Source organism: Lissotriton helveticus, chromosome 12, assembly GCF_964261635.1.
Source record: "Lissotriton helveticus chromosome 12, aLisHel1.1, whole genome shotgun sequence".
Lineage (NCBI taxonomy): Eukaryota > Metazoa > Chordata > Amphibia > Caudata > Salamandridae > Lissotriton > Lissotriton helveticus.
Genome location: NC_136073.1, coordinates 684,780,781 through 684,802,812, shown reverse-complemented (window position 1 = coordinate 684,802,812; position 22,032 = coordinate 684,780,781). Strand labels below are relative to the sequence as shown.

General features: G+C 46.8%; 2 long non-coding RNA genes and 1 pseudogene across 5 annotated transcripts in view; 2 read left to right on the top strand and 1 right to left on the bottom strand.

Moving 5' to 3' along the window:
* The window catches only part of LOC144799953 (uncharacterized), a 924,253-nt gene that overhangs the window by 853,494 nt on the left and 48,727 nt on the right, over window positions 1–22,032 (top strand). The gene's annotated exons all lie outside the window — the stretch shown is intronic.
* Window positions 1,571–15,441, bottom strand: LOC144799272 (multidrug and toxin extrusion protein 2 pseudogene; annotated as a pseudogene).
* Window positions 9,366–10,016, top strand: LOC144799954 (uncharacterized). The gene is made up of 5 exons (XR_013603908.1): window positions 9,366–9,427; window positions 9,525–9,555; window positions 9,637–9,664; window positions 9,771–9,827; window positions 9,933–10,016. It is a non-coding gene; the product is annotated as an uncharacterized LOC144799954 (long non-coding RNA).

The window sequence follows — 22,032 nt, the reverse complement described above, 5'->3', positions numbered from 1 at the left end:
AGGCTGTAATAACATGTATAAAGTGCTCTCTCCAATTGTGCGTCCAGGCAAAGTGCTTCAGAATACCTCATTATATAAAATGTATAAACATGCAGTTTCTTTTGATAGAAAGTTTAACTGACGCTTTTACGACTGTAGAAAGTTCATCTACTTTTAATTAATGGTCAACTGCTTCTAGAAAGGCTAATGTTCTACATTTGCTTGACATGCAAGTTGGTCTATTCTGGTTTTGCAAAATGTTTCAGTGGTTTTAGAGATGTAGAGGTCCTATGTAATGACCCCCGCTTTCCTCTAGGGGGACGTTTTCTTTTGAGGAAGGGACTGGCATATCATGGTCATTTAGATTTAGGTATAATATTCTGGGGTACTACATTGCAAACAGGAAAATGGATGCAAGTGAGTGATGATTCAAGCCACTCTGGAAACAGAGGTAGATCAAAGTGGCAAACAGGTGTGATACTGGCAAAAGGGCAGTACTAAATAGTAGTTTTACTGACCGTGTGTGGGTGGGGGTGGGGTGAGGGAGAAGGCTTGTAAGCAATATTTTAAAGCAGCAGAATTACATACTGGTGCAAAAGTAGAAACAACTTTTTTACTTGCCCGCTGTACCCGCTTTATTAGCAAGCTGTGAACAACAAATGACAACACAGCGCAGTGCACCCAGGTCGTAGCCCAATTCTCCACTTGCCTTAGGGTTGTTCAGCATGAAGAATGTTGCGAAATGGACAGCACAAGAACAAAATAATAGGAGCAGAAAACGTACAGGTGGGACCACAGGGAAATTGGGGCCGCCCTAACACAGGAGTGAAAGCAGGCAAGACAAAACAAGTGTGTCAAAATGCAGGCTTTCTATCACATGCATGCAGCTGTGGGAGAGGAGTTGGTGATGTGACTGGTGAGAAGACCCGGGCATTAAATTACATCGGTGATAGTGGACTTTGACTCTGATTTATGATATAACAAGATGTTGAAGTTGCAGCATACTCAACTTAATACACCACTGACTAGTATGCCTGTCAATACCTAATTCTGTTTTCCTATAAGACCATACACAGTTGAGAGAACACATAGAATGATATGGTGCTTGACCTGTAGTATACAAACCAAAAATAACATGTAGATTTCTGTACTAATTCAAAATGCAGAAAGTGTTAACTAGAGAGCTTAATTTTGCTCAAGCTACTATGTTACATAACAGCTTCCTATCAAGATCTTTGTCACCCCAATAAGGTTTGAGTTTTATACTTAAGTTTCCCACTTCATTACTGTTCTTGATTAAGTCTTATGCCGGCTTCTCACTACCAATATGAACATTTCAATTCAATGATGCACTAGAGCATAGGATTGAAGGGCTACGGCGGCACTCCTCAAAATATGACACATATTAAATTATGCTAACAAACATAGCACATTTTATCAACCTGCCCATAGAAGTTCCAAGGAACACCAAGAAGGCTCACAATCCTCTTTCTGCAGTCCTGATTTTCATCTTTTCAATGGGTTTCGATTTGAAGTTGGTTCTGGTTTTCATCCACCTTCCCCTTGTTAGTTGGCATCAAATCACTGTCATCTAGCCATTGCCAGTTAAAGTAAGTCTCATCAGCAGCCCTACATTCAACACTAAAATAGCAGCAACCAGAGCAACACGTCTACGGAGAAAGAGAGCTGGCACAGATAACACTTCCCTAACTGTTGTCACAGCACAAGGAGGGCCTTCAACAATGCACTGGTGATCAGTGTTTCTATCATTCAGGAAAGTCTCATCATCTTCAGTTTCCCCACTGGAAATAGTTGCTGTAGGACTAGAAGTGTTTGCAATTATATCCTCCTGCACCATTTTCACCCCAGCTCGAACTTGAGCCTCCTCTGCAACCTTGGCCCAGTTCATCTTGAATACAAATATTAACAAGCATTTGCAATGCAATAGGTCTCGCATTAGGAAAGTGTGAGATATTGGTATTGTAAATGACATTTTTTTTAAATATGTGTTGGCTTTTAAAATATATAAATTAATAGCATTGTTATTCACAAAGCCAATAGCTTACACTTTCCTAATGCGAGTCCTATTGCCTGTGGCAATGCTTGTTGGTAGCAAGCAAGGACAGTGCTGTTGTGGTGCTGAGTGATGCTGTTGTGGTGCTGAGTGATGTGGTGGTGTATTAGAGTGATGTGGTGGTGTCCCAGAGTGATGTGGTGGTGTCCCAGAGTGATGTGGTGGTATCCCAGAGTGATGTGGTGGTGGCCCAGAGTGATGCGGGGGTGTTCCTGAGTGGTGTGGTGGTGTCTGTGAGTGATGTGGTGGTGTCCATGAGTGATGTCGTGGTGCCCCTGAGTGCTGTGGTGGTGCCCCTGAGTGGTGCCCCTGAGTGATGTGGTGGTGCCCCTGAGTGATGTGGTGGTGTCCCTGAGTGATGTGGTGCTGTCCTAGAGTGATGTGGTGGTGTCCTAGAGTGATATGGTTGTGTCCCTGAGTGATGTGGTGGTGTCTGTGAGCTTGTTGGTAGCAAGCAAGGACAGTGCTGTTGTGGTGCTGAGTGATGCTGTTGTGGTGCTGAGTGATGTGGTGGTGTATTAGAGTGATGTGGTGGTGTCCCAGAGTGATGTGGTGGTGTCCCAGAGTGATGTGGTGGTATCCCAGAGTGATGTGGTGGTGGCCCAGAGTGATGCGGGGGTGTTCCTGAGTGGTGTGGTGGTGTCTGTGAGTGATGTGGTGGTGTCCATGAGTGATGTGGTGGTGCCCCTGAGTGATGTGGTGGTGCCCCTGAGTGCTGTGGTGGTGCCCCTGAGTGGTGCCCCTGAGTGATGTGGTGGTGCCCCTGAGTGATGTGGTGGTGCCCCTGAGTGATGTGGTGGTGTCCCTGAGTGATGTGGTGCTGTCCTAGAGTGATGTGGTGGTGTCCTAGAGTGATATGGTTGTGTCCCTGAGTGATGTGGTGGTGTTGTGTGGCGTTCAGCAGTGTGAGGCATGCAGCAGTGTGAGGCGTGCAGCAGTGTGTGGCGTGCAGCAGTGTGTGGTGTGCAGCAGTATGTCGTGCAGCAGTGTGCGGCGTGCAGCAGTGTGAAGCGTGCAGCAGTGTGCAGCATGCAGCAGTGTGAGTAATGCAGCAGTGTGAGGCGTGAAGCATTGTGTCATGCAGCAGTGTGCAGCATGCAGCAATGTGAGTAATGCAGCAGTGTGTGGCGTGCAGCAGTGTGTGGCGTGCAACAGCGTTAGGCGTGCAGCAGTGTGAGGCATGCAGCAGTGTGAGACGTGCATTGCTGTGGCGGGGGAGTGCATTCCTTTCAAGTCTGATTCGGGGGCGGGGGAGCGGCAGCCTTTGAAGTCCGATGCCGAGGCACAGACTGTGGAAATATGAAATCTCTGAATACCGCATCCATTTTGTATTTAGCCTCCAGTTTTTTGTATTGCCATCACCCAGGCCTAATTTCTCGAGTCAGCACTCAGCACTCCCTGTCCCCGAAAACACATGCAATGCTTGTTAACAAGTAAACCATTCATTGTTGACTCTGCTCGATAGGAACAATCCTTATACAAAGGGGATTGTGTGAACTCCTGATCTGCATTATGGCCCATGTTTGAGGTAGAGCTCGTTTATCCTTGTGCATTGTGACTCATGTTTGTGGTTAAGCCTGTCTGTCCTTGTGGTGGGTGGTCTAAGTCGCTAGACATGTTCATGATTAACTATGTTGCAAAAGATGTTGCACGAGTGAAGAACTGAAGCACGTGATGATCACGCCGCACTTTGGCAAACAAGGAATTCACTGACTGATTGGTTCAGTTTGTTTAAATATGGGTTGGATATGGGAGTGTCTATTGCTTTAAAAGATTGTACGCTGTTGATTCAAGCAGCAGTCTCCCGAGAACTTATTTTTATTTTACTTCTGGGACCACTGTTCATGGCTACAGCCAAATAAATACTTGCTCTTCCTCACAAGTAGAGTGTTCCTTGTCTCTGTGTACCTGGACAGGTGAACTCGAAGATTTCAGGCATGCCCTGCGCCACTGGGCCATTAAAAAGGTCTGGTTCTTCAATTGGCGTCCCTGGATGGGCGTCTTCAGTGGTTGCGGTCAAGCCGGAGGTTGGTGAGAGATCTCGTGAACAAACTCTGAAGGAAGCGCACCATCTAATAGACCCCTGCATGTCTTTGTGGACCCGAGGTTTTTGTAGCGCTACTTCTCCTTCTCAAAGGCTTCCTGACTGCCGCCCTGACTGACGCCCTGGCTTGGTCGCATTGGTTGGTTGAGAGAGCGAGACATTAGACGGACCTCTACCGGTGAGAAGAGAATTTGGTCAGGTAAGAGTGGGTAGCTCCCACTTCTCTAGTTTAGTCTTAGATGGTTTTTTTGTTCGCATTTTGCAAAAGGCGAAACCAAGGGGTAAGTACTTGGATTGAGAAGTACATAATTAATTTTACCTCTTGATGTTTGTTTTTCGAACCAGAGATTTTTAAAGATGCCTGGTTTTAGCAAATTTCGTCAGTGGTGCTGTTGCACTTGTTCAAGGGACTCCCGACTGGAAGACACTTGTCCAGTGCCTCCGGTAGGAACTCCAAAATATGAAGTTTATTCAAAGCATGGGACTGGGCCTATCATTGTTACGGACCTTAGGGAAAAATAAACTAAGAACGATGGTATTTTACAATGGCCCGGGGATGGTAGTTTCGAACCCTGTGTGTTGGACAATTTAGAGGAGAGATTATTCAAGAGAAAAGCCCGACCGGCAATGTTTGATTTGTTTCGCATATGGCGAAAAGAATCAAAGCAAAAAGAAATTAGGCAACAGAAAATTCAGAATAAACAAGTTCGTAAGTCTATTATACAAAAAGCTCAGAAACATGAGGATGACCAAATTGAGAAAGACATAGAGATAGTAGATAGGAGACATAGAATGGAGATAGATAAGTGTTATCCGGTTTTGCCTACTTCTTCGCCAATAGATGAGGAGAATGAAAAAGACCCTTTAATGTCTCTTATGTTGTCTGCTCCACCGCCTTATATACCAGCTCCTGCTCCTCCACCAGTGCCTATTATGCCTCCACCTGTGCCTCAACCCTTGATACCAGTAGTGGTTCCAGCTACTTCTGCTGGTCCAATAGTCCCTGTGATATCTCCCGCATCAACACATGTGTCCATCTCTACTCCTTTATCACAAGCTTCTACTTCACAAACGGTTCGAAGAAAGGAGAGTGGATTCTTTTCAGCCTTTTCCCCTATATTAGATAAAGTTCGTAATTCCCCAATTATGAAGAGAACTCTTCGGAGTCAGAATCGCTTTGATTCCCATGAGGAAACAATGCTTCGAGCTCAAGCTCGAAAATGGATGACGAATGAAAATATTTATGGGTCATCCGATATCCAAACTGTGACTTTACAATGGGCCTCATCTACCCAGCGTTATGTTTTTGACCTCATGTGTGAATTATTAATTCAAATGTGGGAGAGTGAAATTGAGGATGGTCTACCTAGGGAATTAATTGAATTACGAATGGAAGTATCTTCTGGAGCAGTAGTAGGACAGGATTATCAAGATGCAGTAGCAAATTTAATAACGTTTCGAGATATTCTGTTTTGTAAAAATAAGGAAGCAAGGGGGTTGATACATTAGATAGAACATACCCTATGCGAGAGGTACAACCAGCATGGCGTGATGCTGTAGGAGGAGCTCACCCTGTGGCTGCTCATTTCCAGCAAGTGTGGGTACATGTCCAATGGAAGAGATCAGAGATCATTGCATTAAAACAAGTATTACCTGATCCACGTAAAAACCCAGCAGGTTACTATAAAGAATTATCACAGACATTATCCTCTTGTACTTTAACATTATCCGATATAGATATGTTGATGGGCCAAGTAGTCCCATCTGAAATATGGAATAAGATTTGTAGAGAAGATCATGCAGCTGAGTTAGGTGGTAACTGGGCTGCCATTTTACAAGCAGACCAAAGACAAGTGGGTGGAGCTAAACCAGAACCAATGATAGCAGAATTGCCTGACAGAATAGTAACATTTATGAAAACTCTAATGCCTGCCCAAGCAGTTAATTGGGATAAATTATCAGCTTGTAAACAAAAGAAAGACGAGTCGGTGTCTGATTTCTTTACACGTTTTGAGGAATCATTTGTTGATCATAATGGACAGGATATGGCCGCACTAGGTGGCCAGAGATTATTCGTGGATAAGTTTGTCTCTAACTTACTGTCGGAATTATCTACTAGACTCAAGATGTCTGAGAGCGCATGGCCTGTGACAACGCCCTCAGGAATTTTGACGATGGTCCAGTATTATGAGAATAGGGGTTTGGAGGAGAAAGAAAGGATGGAAAAGAAAATTAAAGATCTTAAAACAAAAGTTCTTTTGCAACAGGCTTATTCTCCACGGGACCAACAGAGGATCCCTCAGAATGCACCTCAAATTCAGAAACCATATCAGTATCAACATCAGGGATATAATTTTCCGCGCTCACCACTTGGTCCTAATCAGTGTGCGTACTGTAAGGAAGACGGTCATTTTAAAAATAGATGTCCACACTTGGTCCAAAAAGAAAATATGGGACTAATGATTAGAGGCCGGGGTGGATATCAGTCTGTGCCACAAGGAAGGGGACGAGGGACGTTGATATAAAATCAACGACTTCTGCCACAGCCTAATGCCGTGAATTATTTTGATCAACCATTTGGGCAGACAACTATTATACTGATGATTATCTAGGAGAAGAAGGACAGGCCTTTGTTTCTCAATAGGATAGCCTAGGACAAAGTGAGGGAGTTGTGACTATTCCTGTAGATCAAAGTGGCCCTTATGTTAATGTCACTACATTAGGGGTACAGGAACAATTTCTATTGGACACCTGCGCATCTAAAAGCTCCATTGTTCGCTCCAAGCTCCCCGGGGCACCTTTGTCTGGCGCTACAAATGTTTCAGTAGGATTTTCTGGAACACCTGTACAGAATCCTGTTTCTAGCCCCTTGCCCATATCAGTAGGACCATATCATTTGAAGGCACCTCTTATTCTTACTACTGGCTGTGCTGAGAATTTGTTAGGTGTTGACCTTTTGAAGAGATTGTATGCCACATTGTACTGCTCCCCTCAAGGAGTACATTTGACCTTAGGTCAACGAATAGTATCTCCAATATATTTGTCTAGTGATGCCTTGCCATATGAGCTCCAACAATTGCCTGACTCCCTTTGGGCGCAAGGTCCTAATGATGTCAGAATGTTGCGAATTCCGCCCTACTCTAGTACATTAAAGAGTAATGTTAAATTGCCACGTATTCCTCAATAAAATATATCCAATGAAGGTGAACAGGCTTTGCTTTTAATAATATCTGATTTGATACAGAAGGGTGTTATTGAAGAAACAAGAGGCAATATGTGTAATAGCCCTGTTCTTCCTGTAATTAAACATACAGATCCGACAAAGCCTCCTGTTTATCTCTTTGTCATTGACTTACGCGAAATCAATAAGTTGGTTTTGCCTCAATTCCCTGTTGTTCCAGACATCACTGCATTACTTACTATGATCCCTCCTACTGCTTCATGGTTCTCCGTTATTGACCTCAAGAATGCATTTTTTAGCATTCCGATAGCTGAGGAGAGCAGAGATATTTTTTGATTCTCTTTAGGAGGACGCAGCCTTAGATTTTGTAGAGCTCCTCAAGGCTATTGTGAGAGTCCCTCTATCTACAGTCAAGCACTTAAATCTCAGCTTGATGCATTAACTTTACCAGAAGGTACTGCCCTGATACAATATGTGGATGACTTATTAATAACAGCAGATTCATGGTCATTGTGCAAAGAGGCTACTCGTTTGCTCTTACAACACTTGTTTCAATACAAACATAAGGTCTGTTTGTCTAAATTGCAGTATTGTCAACAAGAGGTTACTTATTTGGGTCATCTCTTGTCAAAAGAAGGGCGTAGATTGACTCCTGAAAGAATACAAGCTATTTCACAAATGGCGATCCCACGCACCCAAAAGGAGGTACGAGCTTTCTTAGGCATTACCTCTTATTGTCGCCAGTGGATACCAAATCTTTCCTTGATAGCCAAGCCCTTATTAGCTTTAACACTGAAGATACACCGCACCCTCTCCCTTGGACACCAGAATGTCAGAAAAGTTTTTCGGACTTACAGTCCTTCTTATGTTCTGCACCAGTACTAGGAACCCCTGTATATACTAAACCATTCAGATTGTATGTCCACGAGAGAGAAGGTTGTGCATTATCAGTATTGACACAGCATTTTGGCGATAAACAACGCCCTTGTGCATACTTTTCAGCAGTTTTAGACCCTGTTGCAAGAGCATTACCAAGCTGTCTGAAAGCAGCAGCAGCAGTATCAATTCGCCAATCAGCAGGATTGGTATTAGATTCTCCACTTACTGTTATGGTTCCCCATGCTGTAGATAAGTTATTGAACAAAACGAAAACGCAGCACCTTACTAGTGCTCGTCTTTCCGGTTATGAATTAACATTGCTAGCAAGCCACATCACCATTAAGAGATGTATTACACTGAATCCTGCCACCTTGCTACCACTTCCATCAGATTCAGACACTATTGAACAACATGATTGTATTTTTCGAACAGAGGAAGAGACAAAAGGTAGAATAGATCTCAACGATACTCCGATTTCTAATCCTGATGGAACACTATATGTTGATGGTTCCTGTTTTAAATTGCCTAATGGCAATACTACAGCAGCCTATGCGATTTCAACATTGCACACAATAGTGGAGACAGCTAGAATACCATACAATTCAGCTCAAGCAGTAGAGTTAATAGCATTGACAAGGGCTTGCGAATTAGCGAGAGACAAAAAGGTTAACATATACACGAACAATCAATATGCATTCGGAGTGGCGCACAATTTTGGACGCCTTTGGGAAGAAAGAGGTTTTCTTATCTCTCATGGGACAAAAATACAACATGGGCAGTTAGTTAGTCACTTGCTCGAATCACTTACTTTGCCCACACCAATAGCAATTATTAAATGTAGTGCCCACAAAAAGATAACGGATGACATTGGAAAGGGAAATGCTTATGCAGACCAAGTAGCGAAAGAAACAGCCAGAGACTTGTCCAACTGAATGTATATGGCTGGTCCAGCACGATGGATTATGGACAGAGGAATGTGTGAGGATACTCTAGAAAATGTGAAAAACATACAAGCAGAAGCCACTCAAGAAGAGAGAGACAAATGGAGGGAAATGACTGGTAGGCTAGATGACACTCGTTGTTGGACAGATTTGTCCGATCAACAAAGATGGCTACTACCTAATGTTTATGTTTTTCTCTTCCTCCCCGCCTTTTCGGGTCCCCATATGTTCTAATTCATTCCCCCTGTTTCTGTCCTCAGAATCGCTTGGAAAGCAAGCGTCTGCAGTAATCATCCCACCCGGTGTGGATGCGCCACGTAGGAGACCGGGTAAGTCTTTCCGGTGGTCATTTTCATGTTTCTAATAAACAGTGATCCACCACGGCTGGATTTAGTTAGTAATTCTCGGCACATGTCCTCTTTTTAGGCACTACGAGCCCTTTGAACGCACAGTTAAGGTTAGTTTGGTCTTCAGCAACTTTTGTAATTGCTCTAGGTTGCCTTCTCCTCCATTAATGTGCAGTTTTCTTTCCATCTAGTGCCACTGCTCTTCATATCGTGAATTAGGTGAGTGCCAATGGCCGCCGCTCTACGAGTTGATCCATTGTTGTAAATATGCGGAGGGTCCGCTTATGTATATTAAATGTCTCTTTGTAATTGTTTTTATGTGTAGAACATTGTGACTACACCACATGACCTCCCCTGGGACATCAATTCCTTTAGAAATAAGGTAGGCGTAATTGAGCCGGCTGGTGGCTGTATGTTGATATAAAAAGGCAGTTTCACGGAATAGGTGACTTAATCTGGCACATTTGTCTTTTGTGTTTTTTTGTAGAGCTTTATGGTCCTGAGGAGAACCCCACAATCAGGGGGTTCGAAACGCGTCGACCTTTTTGGCCCTGTGTCAATAATAAGGGTAGAAGGACTTTGTTAGGATACTAAGAAATTAGGTTCTAACTATATAGTTCTATGTAATATAGTCACACTGTGGTATCTATTAGGGTACATAAATTGTACGTCGAATTGTTTCTGTTGGCAAAGGGCCATACTTTATTGCTTTACGTTTTATGTATGTGTGTGTTTGATTGTAGGATGAATGGACTAGTCAAAGTTCGGAGTGGATGAGTTGAAAAATTGTAAATATGTATAGTGAATATATGTCATTGTAATTGTTTTTTATTGTACATTTTTGTATATGCACAAAAAAGTGGTTCTGAGAAACAAAAAAGTAAAAATAAAGTGACTAGTGAAACAAATAAATAAATTAACTAGTGACGTTATAGAAAACGGACCGTTATGTTTTATTCATATAGGTGTTAACAGAAAAAATTTGTGAAAGTCAAAGTCCAGTATTGGCATTTGTGTTGTTTATTACTAAGTAATATTGCAGCAGAGCTTGCTGCCGATCACCTTGTCATGCTCCAAAATAGAATGGTATTAGACATTATTCTCGCTGACCGTGGAGGCGTATGCAAATTAATTGGATCTAGCTGCTGTATTTTTATTCCTGATAATGCCCCTACGGTATACCAGGCCATCTCAAGACTACATAAGATAGCTGAGTCTATCCATCAAGACGAAGGGGATTGGTCATTAACAGGATGGTTCTGGGGAATACTGTCCACCTGGGGTTGGAGGATTATGACATTTATTGGAGCCATTTTAGCTGTGATAGTTACTTGTTGCCTCTGCTTACAATGTGGTCCGGCCATTTGTGGCCTTTGTGCTACATTCTGTATACCCCGACCAATAAGTAGGAAGAAAGAAAAGAATACACAAATATTGTTGCAAAAACAAATCTCTGAACTGATGGCCATTAATGTAGACTCAGACTAGAATTTGCCTGTGTATGGCAAAAGGGAGGACTGTGGAAATAAGAAATCTCTGAATACCGCATCCATTTTGTATTTAGCCTCCATTTTTAGGTCTCGGACTGCGAACCGATCGCGAAGCAATCGTCGCTGCGAGACTCTATTGTAATCATTTCTGCTTTCAAGGAGTTAAGGGAGACAGGAGACAAGTGATGTGCACGCGCGCGTAAACGGATCAGGTCACGTGCGCTTCCTGTCTCCCATGGCTCCTTGGTAGCAGACACACACGCACGCACACACACACACATACAGACCGCCCCCCTGCCGCCGCCGCGCATACACACACTCACACACACATACAGAACGCCCCCCCACCCTCCCCCCGCCGCAGCGCATACACACACGCACGCACACACATAGAGAAACCGCCCTCCGCCGCCGCCGCATATACACACATGCACGCACACACATAGAGAAACCCCCCCGCACACACACACATACACACAGAACCCCCCCGGCGCTTACACACACACATCCCCTACCTCGTCTCGGCGTGTCTTCTCATCACAGCTTGCGCAGGGACAGCCAACGTGCATGCGCACGGCGACGGCGTCTCCTGCGCTACAACCGTGGTTTTGGTTTCGCGACAGAGCAATTTTTAAACTCATCATGCCGTTAATCACATTGCTTTGCTGCATTATAACACTGCCACCTCAAAAACCGGGACATGAGCTAAATTTCCTGGAGACAACCAGGAAAGCTGACGAAAACCAAGACTGTCCCGGGAAACTCGGTCACCCTAGCTTTGAAAGGATTTTTCCTCCGCCCTGGCCTGGCATCAGCTCATACCTGTATTGTGTGTTGTTTGCCAGCGATGAGTTGCAGATGCCGCTGAAGTCCGGGTCATTCAGGCAGGTCGTGCTGTCCCCCACTCTCATGAGGTACTGCTGTAGAGTGCCGGGCGATGCGCCACCACCGAGGGCCGTACAGTTGGGGACTGCAAACCGCGCTACGATGTCTCCAATGGTTGGTGCATCCAGTTTACAAGACAGTAAAACGTGCACAGGTTTCTCGGTGTAAGATGAAAGCAAATAAGTGAAGCTAAACGCCAACACCATTACCTTCTCCCTTTATAGGTTCCCAAGGTGAGTGGGAGGTCTGCTAGGAGAACAGGAGTATTCGTAATCAGGCACAGAGTAAAATTCTTTAATATAACTTTCTCTGGTGCTCCATTACAGTATTTTTCTGAGAGTCAGTTGGACATTACTACTTGCTTTACTTCATTATCAGTGGCATTAGACTACAAGTCCCAGTTTGCTCCGAGGTGGCAAAAATGTCACTATTGGTGACGTCCTGCGCAGGAGGTGGAGGGAGCAGTGGGGGACACTGGTGTTGGTGCTGTCTATAGACAGTCAGAAGCAGCGGAGGGAGACAGGCAGCGGTGGCTCAAAAGAGCACAAGCAGGGGTGGTCCAGGGCCTGTGAAAGCAGCGGGGGACAGCAGGTCACAGGGTGGTTTCAAAGAACGCGGATGGCGCTTCCAGCCTCTTCCACATGCATACACTACAAAGTTACTACTCTGGTTCACCAGTACCCCCTGTGAACCATTAGAACTGCCCTTTAATGTAGTGGCTCTCTTTTCTTTTTAAATGTACGAAAATTGAATCACGGATACTTCTTACATATATTTGTTGGTATATGGAGTAGAGGCTTCAGCTAGATATGTTGTCTTTGACTTTTGTTGGGGTGCCCTCTTTTTTGCACTGGGAAATTGTGGTACTCCATAGCTGTCAGACTCTGCTGTTGCCACTCAGTGATGGCTTTAAAGTCAATTGATTGCACCCCCACTCATTCCCACCACACCTTTCCACAGTAACGTTATTGTTTCGGGACTCATACCATCTACTTTCTGATGATACGAGACTATGTTTATGAGCTGTAGGCATCTGGTGCCATATATTTAACCACTTGGATGCTAAGGTGTTTTATGGCTCCGCATGCACTTTCCATTGAAATCAATGGAAACTCCATGACGAGTTACCCTTGTCATTAGCACTGAAGGGGTTAAGTGTCTTATATTGCCCACAAGTGTGTTGGTATTGGGGTCGTGCACAGCCCTGTCTGTTCCAAGCACCGTGCAAGTAGTATCCTAGAAAGATAGAATGTTCCTTCTGTAACAAAAAGGGGTCCTTTGTGTATCCTCAGCCTTCCTTGTGTTCAGCTTTGCATGTTTTGTCTGTTCTGATTCACCCTGAAAATCGAGAAGATTATCTTTTTCATCGTCATAGATCCAGTATAAATACACAAAACAAATTTAGGTGAGAGGGCACTTTCAGCTATGCCCCTCCCCCAACAGCGTAATTTTGAAACGTCTCTGCGTCTAACGCTGCTGGCCCAAGAGGTTATTTACATTATGTAAAGACCGTACCTGTACAGGGGGGAGGGGATGGGTGGTAACGTTGGAAGATAAATATTGTTATATACGCAGCTGATTTGTGTCTTGATAAATCCTCTAGTTACATAAAATAAAGCTCATTTGCATGGTAAGTGAGGTCTTTTGAGGGAAACATGAATTAAAAAAGCATTTACAATGCAATAGGTCTCACATTTGCGAGAGTTTAACCTATTGGGATTGTAATTGACAATGCATTTTATTTATGTTGTAAAAAACAACACATAAATAAAAGACATTGCCATTTACAGTGTCAATAGCTCAAACTTTAACAACTGCGAGACCTATTGCATTGCAAATGCTTGTTTGTATTGCCATCACCCAGGCCTAATTTCTCGAGTCAGCACTCAGCACTCCCTGTCCCCGAAAACACATGCAATGCTTGTTAACAAGTAAACCATTCATTGTTGACTCTGCTCGATAGGAACAATCCTTATACAAAGGGGATTGTGTGAACTCCTGATCTGCATTATGGCCCATGTTTGAGGTAGAGCTCGTTTATCCATGGGCATTGTGACTCATGTTTGTGGTTAAGCCTGTCTGTCCTTGTGGTGGGTGGTCTAAGTCGCTAGACATGTTCATGATTAACTATGTTGCAAAAGATGTTGCACAAGTGAAGAACTGAAGCACGTGATGATCACGCCGCACTTTGGCAAACAAGGAATTCACTGACTGATTGGTTCAGTTTGTTTAAATATGGGTTGGATATGGGAGTGTCTATTGCTTTAAAAGATTGTACGCTGTTGATTCAAGCAGCAGTCTCCCGAGAACCGAGAACTTATTTGTATTTTACTTCTGGGACCACTGTTCATGGCTGCAGCCAAATAAATACTTGCTCTTCCTCACGAGTATAGTGTTCCGTGTCTCTGTGTACCTGGACAGGTGACCTCAAAGATTTCAGGTGTGCCCTGCGCCACTGGGCCATTAAAAAGGTCCGGTTCTTCAAGACAAATGGTGGTGTGTGATGTGGCTGGCGATGATGTGCATGCGCATAGCTCACATGAACTGTACGCGATCAGCAGCTAGGTAGACTTTTCTTTTCCCCTTAATATAATCTCGCTATTGATCCCTGCGGGATAGAATAGGCGAGACCTAAAAAGGACACTGCTTGCAGTGAAACACACATGAGAATTCCTGACCACAGGCCTATAACTCCAAGTTTGGCTGCAAACATGAGAGAGATTCCACCAGGGAATCCAGCGAGATAATATTCAACAGCATTTAATAGTGCACCCATTTTCTATTTCCCTGATCCTCTTATTATTCCACTGTCTGTGGCAGCAGTTGCATCGAACACATGGAAGAGAGCATAAGCTGTGAGAGCAGTCTGACAATATTTTTGTCTCTGGTAAAAATATATGCCACCACGTCTTGGGAGGATGCAATCAAAACTCCACTCACAATGCTAAAAAAAACTGGGCACAGTAAAAGCTATATTGGCTGATTTTTCGCCTGCTGAATATTACCAGCTCCAAGAGCGTGTCATACCCTGACAATTCCAGCCACACTAAAGCCAACAGGCACCATGCAGGCTGCTGTGGGCAGTTCCAGCATTATTGCTTGTGCTCCCAGCTCAGAGATACTGATAAGACCTGCTAGAAAGCCTCTAATTTCGATGGTCCACCACTCAATGCACACCATGAGCATGCTTGCTTGGAATACCCTGTCGTATAAAGGAACCCCATTCTTGAAAACAATCAGTCGACCAGTCTCCCCAGGTTTCCACATATATTTTTCTGCACCAAATGAAAAGGAAAACCATAGCAGATAATGCAAACTGGGAGCAGGTGTTCACCCATGCAGAGCCTGCCACTCCAAGGCCCACCGCTTACAGAATTAAGGCATTGACAACTATGTTAAGGTCATTTACAACACCGCCAGTTATAACCTGAGGCCAAATCACTCTCTGATTCTGGAAATATCTGGTCTGCAGCTGATAGAGGAACACTGCAGGAAGTGCAGGGATGAATATCGTAACATACAGCGGCGTTAATTCATCACATCTGGATCCTGTTTAAGGAGTTGTAATATTTGCTCAGTGTTAATAAAGGGGGCCCAGCAGGGGAAGCAGAACAGCATCATTCAGAACAAGGATTCCCCTCTGCAGGATCTCCGACTCCTAACTCGTTTCAAATTATTTCCCCCTTAGGTCTGGGATATTAGGGTGTCACATGCGGAGGACCGTCCTGAACCGACTGATATGCCACTAACATTTATTATAGCAATGCCAGGGGTCACAGGGTCCAGCTCCACCGTTCCAAGATGTCCACAAAATATGAAACTAGGTACACTCATCATAAAGACCATGAATGTTGAAAGGATCACAGGTCCGGCTAAGCGGCAGCGCTCCCAAACTTCCGCCCATGGCTCCAGCGGGAAAACACGGCGGAGCATCGGACCGCAGCACTTGCCACAGCTCAGGTCTCGGCTCCAGGACACAAGACCAGTTCCCAGCCCTGGGTTGCTCCTCTCAGAGTCCGCCATCTTCGCAAAATCGCTACCAGGACAGTTGTCAGTTGCAAATTTTCAAGGCAGCGTGCTAAGAAATGCTCCCTATTTCTCTTCCCCGCCCCACCCTTAGTTTGTGGGTGATGTGTGAGTATATTAGAGACATTTTGTGCTTATGTTTCATGCAACATTCATAAAAAACTTCCTTTTAGATCAAGACAGGACCTCACATATGAGAAATGAGAGGATGTCACAGAAATTGTTTGCACTAATATTAGTGAGTTGCTGCTGTGTTACTATATTGAAAACACACCCCACTTCTATTAGTTCAAAAGAAATTTTATTAAAAGAATAAAGGTGGCAATATACAATATATAAAATTAAACATAGGTCATCGCAATACAAAGAAGCTTTAAAAGAAGTACATGAATTGGAATAATATACAGTAGAAATAAAATGCAATAAGGTGCAAAAAGTATACGATTAATACCAAAATAAGACAAAGGAATTATCAGGGGGATCATGGCGGTTTAAGGACTTCTTGTTGACATGGCATTGGCAGGCGAGAACGTTTGGCACTTATATCAATATACAATGTAACAGATGACCATAGATTCAGACGATTTTTTGCCATAGGTAAAGGGTAGATGTGAGAAGTTAGCCTAGCATATGATGTCCACTAGTTCTAGTGGGCACCTTGCACCAGTCTAATCGACCCTTATTGATGGTGGTTGTAAAGTCAACCTTATATAAAGCTATCCTAGGGGTAGCAGTGATGAGCAGTCTTCAGGCTAAGACTTCAGAGAGCGAATTAAGCGAGTTGTTTTACCAATTATAATCCCTTGAGTACCAAATGAAAGCACACCACACAAGGTATATATCAAATATATGTGTAATTATTCTAAACACAACCCCCTCTGCACTCTTTATGATGGCAGAGGTAAAAGTACAATACAAGTTACTTAATTAGCATACAATAAGTTGCACAGTATGGGAAACATCCTTTACAACGGAACCGCTACAACGCGGTACCGTTACGACGCAGTTTTAACAACGAAAGTCGTTACAACGACTTTCGCTGGAGGGCGCTCTAGGATAGGGGATAGTTTAATTTACTATCCAACACCTTCCCTACTATCCACGGGGACTGGTGTTGGAATAGTAAATTAAACTATCCACTATCAGCGCCCCCCCAACGCAAGTCATTGTAACGACTTGCGTTGTTAAAACTGCGTCGTAAAGTGATGCGTTGTAACGGTACGTGTTGTACCGTCATATATCCGCACAGTATACGTTTTGCCCTAGGGGCCTCACAAACCATATACTAAAATAGTGGTATAAGAACCACGTGAGGGGGGTGTGGCCACGAGCAGAACATGGCAGTCGAGCTTTGAGCTAGCTCCGTCGTAAGCCCCAAACACCAGTGATTTATCCTGATTCCCGAACTCTGCGGGAGGTCTACCCAGGCTCCACAGACCCCGTGCACGTGGCGCCCGCTGTGGCGTGAACCGCGGCGACCGGGACCCTGCCAAATCGTGGGCGCGTAGATCGGCGCTGGCGGGGCCTCTCTCCCGGGGGCGGACCGCGGCCTGCCGTAGCTGACCTGGCCGGTTGCGGAGGCACCGACCCGCCTGGGGACGATCAACACTCTTCGCCCGGAGCGGAGCCTTGCGGCGGCGGAGGAACGACTGGGGAAGCACCCGCCGAGGCCGGCCATCCCGGGTGACCGAGGCGGAGAAGACACCTCACCCCGGACTGGCCCAGCGCGTGAGGAGGCGGAGAGTGGCTGCGCTCAGTGACGAGCCGGCAGAGATCGCATCCCTGCGACCCTGCGGGAGAGCGGAGGTAAGGGCTGCTGGCCCCCCAACCATTCCGGACCAAGAGAACCTGTGCCCCTCCCCCTGCAGGAGGACACCGCGTAGTGTGCAGATACGGGGGGCGCCGCCGAGAGTGGCGATAGGCGGGAGGCCGCCATTTTGATCCGCATCGAGCTCCTTCAGAAGCAGCGGCACCCCCAGGGCGGATCCTAGCTATTAGACTGTGTTGATCTTGGGCACGCCGAGCAACCGATCGCCGGCGAAGGTGCGGCGCGGCTGCCCCCCCTCCCCCCACCCCCCCGGGCAAGTTGATGTTGTGGCTTTGCGAGGCGCCATAAACCACCGGGGATCCTCATTGGCGACACCTCACCACTGCTGGTACGAGACACGGGGTGGTGAGACGCTGTGAATACCGACCACCTATACTCCTGCTGGGACGCGCTGCTAGATATTGGTGCCAGGGGAGGTGACATCGCCGACGGCCGCTGCCCGGTGGCGCCGCGGGAACCAACCAACGGTACTGCCTCCATCCTGAGAGCGGAGGATTCTGATACCACACGAGAGTGGCCGCGGACCGACCGTCTACTTTTACTGTCCGAGCAGCACCGGAGGACGAACGCCGTTTGGGCTAGCACTGGAGGTGCCAGTGGGGCCTCAACACCTCCACCCTGCAGACGAGAGCCATGGGGAGGAACAGGGCGAAAATGCAAGACCAGGGCGCGCAGGCGGACCTTCAATCTACTGGCTCCGAAGACCCGCTGGCCTCCTCCAACATGGAGTTTGTACCACCGACAGGCAAGTGCACACAAGACGCAAAATTGGACCTCATCCTGGCCAAAATCAAGGCGTCTAGGGAGGCGCTCGAGACGCGTATGGACAGCATGGCGACGGGCTTGTCACTCCTGCGGGCGGACCATAACAAATTAGCCGAGAGGGTGTCGGAGCACAAACTTGCCCTGGATTTCCTGATTCCACAGCAGACGGAACACTCCACGAAGATCGAGCAAATGGAGAAACAGGTTAAACTGCTCTGGGACAAGATGGACGATGCGGAGGGGCGGGCGCGCCGCAATAACGTGCGAATCCTAGGAATACCCGAGCGCAGTGAGGGGAGGAACCCCACGCAATTTGTCGAGGACTGGCTGAAGAAGGTTGTGGGACTCCAAGACCTGACACCATTGTACAGCGTGGAGAGGGCACACAGAATTCCAGCGAAACCGCCCAAACCGGGGGCGCCCCCAAAGCCGTTAATAGCACGACTCCTGAATTACAAAGACAGAGACTCGGTGTTGAGAGCAGCGCGAGAAAAGGCACCGCTAAGGTACGAAGATAAAACCGTATCAATCTACCCTGACTTTACCCCGGCGGTGCAGAGGGCCAGATCGACGTTCCTGGGGGTGAAGCGGAAACTCCACGATAGGAGCCTGAAATACGCGCTCCTCTTCCCGGCCCGCCTCAAAATAATGCATGACAACAAATCATACTTCTTCGACACACCGGAAGAGGCAGCAGAGTGGATGGAGGTGTCCTTGTCGCCAATGAACACGCAGGACCCATTTGCGGATAACCAGAGAGAAGGGCCTTCACGCCGAAGGTTGCATAGCAATGCCACAAGTGGGAAGAGCGCAAAAGAATCATCGGCCAGTGGCGGATCGACGTCAGCCCGAGCTGGAGGAACGCTGGAAATCGCCCGACTGACGGAGGCTGCCCTGGCCGCTCACGATGCAGGCGCCGCCTTGGCCGTGAGCGACGGCTCAGACACACGTACAGAAGTATCGGGCTCTGCCACCAGCCTGCAACTCTTCCCTCAAATCACTGCGCAGGTGGCGCACGACCTCTGATCGCTGCAGTGACAACCTTGCTTGGTAACGTATGAGACTTCCAGGGGAGCATGGGTGGGCCACCGGGGACAGGGATCCCACCAGCACGGGGCACGTTGTAGTGACACCAACAGATCCGTAGCAGGCATCAGTGAGTCCCACCCCCACACAGCATAGACATGTTCAGTTTTCGCCGTCACCCATGTTGGGTGATGAAGTTTGGACCTCGGGACCTTTTTCCTGGGGACCTTAAAGTTGAGGGGTTACAGTTTCTACCGGCACTGGGAACATTATCAATTATGCACACTCTGTTTATAGTATGTGGCTTACTGTTGGAGCGAGATGCAAACCACAATGGGGACACTTAATGCTTTCAAAGTATGCACCTGGAACGTAAGGGGCATGGGATCCGTACACAAACGACATAGGCTGCTGGCGCAGCTCAACAGGAGGAAAGTTATGGTTATGGTGGAATGCCTCCAGGAAACTCATCTCAACGGTGCGGAAGGCTCGAAGCTACATAAAAAGTGGAAGGGTCAGTTTTTCGCCACTTCATACTCAGTGTTCTCAAGAGGGGCGGCCATATGGTTGCGAAACTCTGTCCCCTTTAGACTGGTGGAGAAGAGGGTGGACACAGAGGGCAGATACGTGTTCATCCGCGGACTATTGGATGGCTCCCATGTGGTGATTGGCAGTATCTATGCACCGAACTCCGGCCAATCGGCCTTCTTAGTTACCATTAATAGAGTACTGGCAGACTGGGCAGAATATCAGTGGCTCATCGGAGGAGATTTCAACGCTGTGCTAGATGTGTCCTTAGATAGGTCGCACCCCCCACTTCACGCCACTGAGAGCAAAAGACAGGCTGACGCGCTTGCGCAATGGGCGGAGGGCTGGGACTTGGCTGACACCTGGAGATGCAAACACCCACTTAATAAGGAATACACATTCTACTCACCACCCCATGGCCTCCACACCAGAATAGATAGAGTATTCAGCGCCAACTCTTTACTAGGGGCGGTGACACTCGCAGAACACATGGGTAAGACCCTCTCCGACCACAACCCGGTTGAGATCACAATACAATGGGGTAGGATCCCAACACCTATACCGACTTGGCGGCTCAACACCGAATTGCTGGAAGACACAGTTTTTAAGGAAGCGCTTCCAGAGGCTATCACAACCTACTTCGACACAAACACTGACACTGCCAGTTCTAGACAGGTGGAATGGGACGCCTTCAAGGTGTGTATACGGGGAATAGCGATGGGTACACGGGTGGGCATGCGACACACTGTGATTGAAAGACTCAGAGATGTAGAGGGTCGCCTGGCTATGCTCGAAAACGAAGCCGCGGGCACGAACCTGCCCTTTACACCACTGCAGGAGGCACACATTCAACATGCCGAATTATTAGAGGAACTGCGGGTCCTCGACTACAGAACATACACTTGCAAACAGCATGCGCATGCCGAGAGACCAGGTCCTTTGCTAGCCTGTTTAGTACGGGATGACCCAATACACCTGCCCATCCTTGAGATCACTGACCAAGGAGGAGCACCTATCACGACCCAAATAGGTATTAATGATGCGTTCAGGGACTACTATGGAACGCTATATGGCCCGCACAGACAGATGTCAGACACGTTATTGGAGGCATTCATGACCGGACTAGAATTCCCAAAGCTCACGGACTGTCAGAAGACGGACCTGACGTGACCCATCACAATAGCAGAAATACGCCAGGCCATCCGTGCACTGCCTCGAAATAAAACCCCTGGGAAGGATGGCCTCCCGGCCGAGTTTTATGGGACATACGCCGATCTGCTTGCCCCGCGCCTTCACGCGGTATATCAAGAGGCGTTGAAATCACAAAGCTTACCACGCTCTTCCCTACAGGCATTGATAGTCTCACTTCCGAAGCCGGATAGGGACACCACACAATTAGCTAACTACAGACCGCTATCTCTGCTGAACACAGATTATAAAATCCTGATTAAAATTCTTGCAGCGAGGCTGGCCCAATATATCCCGAAACTCGTACACACTGATCAATGCAGCTTTGTCCCCGGCAGAAGCACGGCTATGAACCTGCGAAGGCTCAGCCAGCTCATGTTACGTGACCGCACGCTGCTGGGAGCGGGGGGATGCATTTCTTTAGACCTTAAACAGGCATTTGACTCATTGAGGTGAGATTTCATGCTAGCGGCACTAGCGCGATTTGGAATACCGCCGGAATACGTTGCCTGGGTGAAACTACTGTACACCCGCCCGACAGCCCGGGTCCGCACTAACAGATGTATCTCGCCGCCGCTGGAAATAGCTCGGGGTACTAGGCAGGGATGCACGCTATCCCCGCTCCTGTTTATACTAGCGTTAGAACCACTGCTGTGTAAACTCCGTGCATTGGCGTTGCACTGGGGCATACGCAGGGCCGGGGCAGTGCACGTGGTCTATCCCTATCCCCGCTCCTGTTTATACTAGCGTTAGAACCACTGCTGTGTAAACTCCGTGCATTGGCGTTGCACTGGGGCATACGCAGGGCCGGGGCAGTGCACGTGGTCTCGGCATATGTGGATGATATCATC